Below are 6,000 nucleotides of genomic sequence, written 5' to 3'. Positions count from 1 at the left end.
TCTGAGTGCCTCCCTGCAACTAAGGAAGCTGAACTTGGCCGGGCAACTCCAACGTCTTCTCCAATTGGACGGCCTGCTAGCCACTGGCGTTGATCCCGCGGTTCTATTGGCCAGAGGCTTTAGGCCCGTTTCCTTGAAACAGCCTATGGCGGAGAGGCTTCTGGGCTCGCCCCCAGCTTTGCCGCGCTCATTCCTTTAACTCCTTGCGCACCGCTGGTATACACCTCGCCTAGGTCCTGCTTCACTGTCTCTTGCAAGGTTCCTCCCATTTTCCTGCCCCCACACCTTGCGGTAAGTTACTTTGTTAATTTTTATCTATGACGCTATGCTAAACATAGGAAACATAAAACGTGTGAACTAAGCATTCAAAGAACCAAAGAGCCAAGTCTAGGATTCACGTGCATATCGGCAAGTCAAGTCATTGGGGTCCAGCCCTCCAGGGTAGTTACTATGGTCTGTTTTGTCCTCCCCATATCCCTGCAACGAAGCAGATGCTCAGTAAAGTCCTTAGGACTTTTATGATGTGGGAAAGCCAGAAGGAAATGTAAATAAAATTAAATGTTCTTATAACCTGCAGCCCACTGACAATTACTTGATACAGGCATAGTATAACGTTCCTCTAGGAAGCTCCCAAACTGTCTTACTGTTAATGCCTTGTTAGAGTGAAAAACAACCTTAGCTTGACAATAGCAAGTCCTACTTTATCCCTTGAGTCTTCTTTAGCAAATGAAAGTCCTTTTGGAAACTTCCTTGTCTTTACCCCCCTTGGTGTTGTCCCCCAACACCAAGGTATATACTCAGTTGCTCCTCACAATACCGGGGCAGCAGCTCTTCCTGCCGCCAGGTCCTGTTCCCGCGCTTTAATAAAACCGCCTTTTTTTTTTTTTTTTTTTAAGATTTTATTTACTTATTTGACGGAGAGATCACAAGCAGGCAGAGAGGCAGGCAGAGAGAGAGAAGGAAGCAGGCTCCCTGCTGAGCAGAGAGCCCCAGGCGGGGCTCGATCCCAGGACGCTGAGATCGTGACCTGAGCCGAAGGCAGTGACTTAACCCACTGAGCCACCCAGGTGCCCCAATACCTCATTTTTGCACGGAAAGCATCTAAGAATTCTTCCTAGGCCGTCGGTTTCAGACACCCCCCCCCCAAAACACTACTCCAAAAAAATCACATCAGTTCACACCAGGCTGGTTCACCAAGTCCTCTGGGAGAGGTGCCTAGTTTGAAAGAAACTCTGAGAATAAATGTTATAAACATTATTAAAGCCGAGGAATATGGAGAGGTTTCCGTTTTGCAAGAGTTTATTTCAGACCTTTCTTTCTTCTGGCAAACCAGTAAGATTAAAAACACAACGTTTCGGGGCGCCTGGGTGGCTCATTGGGTTAAATCCTCTGCCTTCAGCTCGGGTCATGATCCCAGGGTCCTGGGATCGAGCCCCACATCCGGCTCTCCGCTTGGTGGGGAGTCTGCTTCCCACCCCCCTCTCTCTGCCTGCCTCTCTGCCTACTTGTGATCTCTCTCTCTGTCAAATAAATAAAATCTTAAAAAAAAAAAACCCACAACGTTTCAAAGAAGAAACAGGTATTCGCGTTTGAGTGTGATGGGAGATCATTTATCCTTTTATTCTACAGCAGGTTTTACAACTTTGCACCCCCAGCGAGCTCGCTCCTCCAGGATAAAGGTCGCAAACCACAGGGGCCTGGAACCTCCGCTAATCCTCTCTCTGCCTTTAAGTAACTACCCCCTGCCCCGAGCTCCGGGAGGCTGAAAGTATCTAAGAGAATCCTTGCAAAGCGGATGAGTTTTGCCCATTAACTAAGGGAGGAGAGAGAGAACACTTGATTTCTCTCTCCCCCTTTTAGCAGAAGCGATCAGGCGGTGAGTCGAGAGCTGGGAGCGGGCGGGACCTCCCTTCCATACATTCATGCTGGAGCCCTCAGCAGCCCCTCAGGACCCGGCGATCTTTAGGACCCAGCGGCGGGCGTTCCGGAAAGGGAAGGGGCAGGGCCAAGGGGGTGGAGAATGCGAGCCCGGGCCGGAAGGGTTTAAACCGCGCGCAGGCGCGGGCGGCGGAAAAGAGGGCGCGAACCTGTGGGTTGCTGTAATTTCAGGAGCGAGTTCGGCTGTAGCCCCCCTCTGGAAGTGTCAGGTTCGTGGCCGGCGGTTGCGGGACCCTGGCCGGGGAAAGCTTGCTCCTTCCGGTCTGGGCCTCGCGGGTCCCGCGAATTCTGAGGCCGGGTGGAACTGGAGGTGATGGAATCCGAGGGAAGCAGGGTATCTGGTAAAGACCCTGGGGAAGGTCCCCTTCTGGGCCTCGGCTTTCTCTGTCTTAGAACCTGTCGGGCGCGAGTGGCAGGCGTCGCAGAGAGCCGAGGGCGGCGGGGGGCGTGGGTGCGAGGGTTCCCCGCGCTCCGTTCGTACTCCGGTTTCCCCACGGGGTAGGTGGGCTGTGTCGCCCGCCAGGGATGCTGGCGCGCGTCGGGCGCCTACCCTGTGCCAGGCACTGAACCTTTCTGGGCCGGGTTGCCCCGTTCTCGGAGCCAGTCATTCGCGGGACTTTGTATAGACTTGGTGCGAGCGTGAACGGAGTTTCCTCCCCGCAGAGCGCTTCGAAGGGGGCTGGACCTGGGGTCAGAACCCAAAAGGGGTAGCCGCTGTCATTGCTTCCTCCACGTACCTGGAATCGGCCCGCTTCGGTCTGACCTCACCGCCTCACGACGGGTTCGTCTCCCTCCAAACCGTTCTCATGGAGTTAGGGAACATAATATTTGAGAAAAGTAAATCGGGGCCACTGTATTCCGCCCTACCTTGTTAAAGCCTTCCGGGCTGCTTCCCCCTACCCCGCACTTCTTAGGCTGAAATCCAGGATCTTTAACACGTACCTTACTCCTTCCCACTCCCTTCATCCTGAACTACTGTGTTTCTTGCCCAAATTCCTCTTTGTAATCCAGGAGTTATTACAGCTTTGTTCCCGCCTCCTGGTCTTGGCAGGCTGGGTTCCCTCTACTTGGAATACCACCGTTTATTCGGCTGGTTCTTTTTCATGCTCCAGAACTCACTTAAATGTTTCTTATTCAAAGAATCGTCCAAAGGACGTTCCTGTTACTCTCATACAGCTGTAAAATGCAACCAGTGTCTGGAAGGATTGGTTTTTCTGTTGGTGTTGATCTGGTTTTTTCCCCCCTGAAATACAAGCACTCCGGGGACAGAAACCGTTTCTATATTAACTCCTTATCCCCAGTGCTAGGCACATAGTAGTTGCTCAATAAGTACCTGTTAGCGTGAGTGCTTGGAGATAAGGATGATAAACACATTTTACGGAGGAGAAAACTGTCTTCACAGTGAAGTAACCTGCCCAACTGCCCATTTACCACCTACTAATGATTGAGTTTGAAATTGGGGGTCCATGTTTACCCACAAGTGGCCACACAGGGCCTCTGTCCTTCTGGTGGTCTGCACACTCTACAAGGAGCCGCTGGAATGTGGAAAAGATCTGCCCAGTTGGGTCTGATGTGGTGAGGGGAGAGGGGCAGCTAGCATCTTTAAGAGGAGTACCTATTTGCATCACAAAAATGCTTTTCAGACACTGTAAGAAACTCTAGTGGTCCAAGCTGGCATTTGGTGGGAGAATTTCTTTAGATTTTCATCCTCCTTGGCAATACAGTTTACGGTGGTTTGCCAAATTTCAGTCATTTGCTTGTCTCCTTCATGGCTTTTGTCTAACTGTTAATACCTATACCATTGTTTACTTGATGTTTTTATTTGAGTCCACTTTTACATAAACTTAAATGTAAAATGTAAATGTAAAGTGTACATACAGACACTTAAAACTTTTTGTCATAAATAATATGGAGCCTTAAGATCCTTTGATGGTTTAAAAAAGTGTTACTGGTGCCTGCAGAAGAGCCCAGTTTCTTGACGTATCTCCAACCCAACTGTCTCCTTAGTGTAAACGGATTGGAAAGGAAAAGGATGGTATTACGTGATATTAATGTTTGGTCCCAGTCACCTCCACTTCGGAAAACACTGCAGATTGCTCAGAACTGGCCCATCTGTATTGTGATTGTCTAATTTCAGTGTCACTGTTCACTCAAAATGGAATGTAAAACCTGTAGTGACCCAGGTGTTGCCCAGGGAAGACAAACAATGGAAGGAAATGCTCCTGAGTTCCATCTTTAACACTTGATTGCAAAAGCACTCTGCAAATGCCTGCAGGGCAGAGAAGTAAAATTCTAATACTGGAACCAGGGAGCCCTCCACAGGAAGTCTGTTCCTGATCTTGGCATTTCAACCGCACTCCTCTTAATCAGGCTAACCTCCCTGATACCATAAAGAGCTTGGTTACCTGCTGGATGTAATGACGATTTTTTTCTTTCAAAAGTATTTTGCCTTTAATTTGTAAATAACTCAGCATATTTAAGTGTGAGCAAATCCAAAACCTAAAGTATGTCTACATCAGACAAGCATTTTTCCCCCCCTCGAGGAAAGGTCTTTTTCAAAAGAGGGGTTTTTTTTGTTTTTTGGGGGGTTTTTTTGAGATTTTATTTATTTATTTGACAGAGAGAGATCACAAGTAGGCAGAGAGGCAGGCAGAGAAAGAGGAAGGGAAGCAGGCTCGCTGCTTCGCAGAGAGCCCGATGAGGGGCTTGATCCCAGGACCCTGGGATCATGACCTGAGCCGAAGGCAGAGTCTTTAACCCACTGAGCCACCCAGGTGCCCCCAAAAGATTTTTTACCTACTTGTCCCACTTTGGATGGAATGAATGGTCTTTCTCCTCCTTCCCATGCATTTGTGGTTCTAGAAAATACAGATAAATAAAACTTGAAAACTTTGGAATTACTCTAAATAGCTGAGTTGCTGAAGAGGAATATCTTCCCTACAGAGTTTTCAGGACTTTTAAAACTACACTTTATTTAGCTGTAATTCATCTGGGAGAACAATGATGATAGCCTCTAAGGCGTCTGCACACAGCTTTTCTTAGGCTGGAAGCTGAACCCTTTCCACCCAAAAATTAGGCTTCAGAATGAGGAAGGAATCTAGAAAGAACAGCCTGGGGATTCTTCATTGAAGATTCTGTTACTGAGTGCCTGGCTTTCCTACTATTTGAGAATGCACTGAAAGCTAGAGCTAACGGTTTTTTCTAAGGTCAGTTCTATTGTAATAACTTTTTGAAGTCACAAAACTGTAGCCACCAAAATCATTCCTTCAAAGTTCCTTTAATTCACAAAGTGAATTGTGATGGCTTAAATACTTCTTGCCAGCAGCCTCCAGGAGTCTAGAACATGAGAGGAACATAAGTTGAAAAAAGAAAAGCTTAAAAAACCTGAACTGTTCAAATGTTAAGTACTAAGTCTGTCTAAATATTTCATGAAAACCTAGCTCTTGCATCCTGTAAACGATAATACAGTCCTAACAAGCTTTGTTATCTGGTTTCTTAACCCTTAGCAGATTAGAAACAAATTAGGGGAAAAGCCTACTGAGTTCTAACAACTCTTAGATGTGGACTGGACAAAACACTTGGAAAGAAAAAGAGCTAGGGCCACTAGTACAGGAGCAAGAGCCCCTGTACATCTCTGTAGTCCCTAAGGCTTCATAAAACAGTATCCATGCCAGGCGAGATTAATAGGGACACTGAGCCAAGAACAGGTCAAATTATTGTCTAAATGCATTCAGCTTAAACACCTGAAATAGGTCATTTACAGGAGAAACTTGATCTAACTTGATTGGTCATGAATTTAGAAAGTGAGATATTGTGAAACATTAATAGATACCTTAAGTTTTTTAACTTGACCAGCAACTGGCTGGCTCACTCAGTAGAGTACGCAGCATTTGATCAGTTACTTAAAATAAAAACTTTCTAGCTTAAAACTTGAAAGTATATTCATTTGCAAATATTTTGGTATGGAATCAAGCCTATTTTTTTGCGGTGGGGAGGGAAGAGATGGGGGGTGTCCTGTGAACAGAGTGCTATGGTCCATCTTGGTATACCTAACTTGTAATG

General features: G+C 47.0%; 1 protein-coding gene across 1 annotated transcript in view; it reads left to right on the top strand.

Annotated features, from left to right (window-relative positions):
- Window positions 1-2,009: 2,009 nt before the first annotated feature.
- LOC111148692 (tyrosyl-DNA phosphodiesterase 1) overlaps window positions 2,010-6,000 on the top strand; it is a 92,509-nt gene continuing 88,518 nt past the window's right edge. The window contains exon 1 of the mRNA XM_022505480.1: window positions 2,010-2,147. The gene's annotated coding sequence lies outside the window, so the exon portion shown is untranslated. The remainder of the gene's footprint in view (window positions 2,148-6,000) is intronic.

The sequence above is a fragment of the Enhydra lutris genome, unplaced genomic scaffold (genome assembly GCF_002288905.1).
Source record: "Enhydra lutris kenyoni isolate GAN:26980312 unplaced genomic scaffold, ASM228890v2 scaffoldscaffold20, whole genome shotgun sequence".
In the NCBI taxonomy this organism is placed as follows: Eukaryota; Metazoa; Chordata; class Mammalia; order Carnivora; family Mustelidae; genus Enhydra; species Enhydra lutris.
The sequence above is the reverse complement of the archived record's forward strand: the minus strand, read 5'-3'. Positions and strand labels throughout refer to the sequence as shown.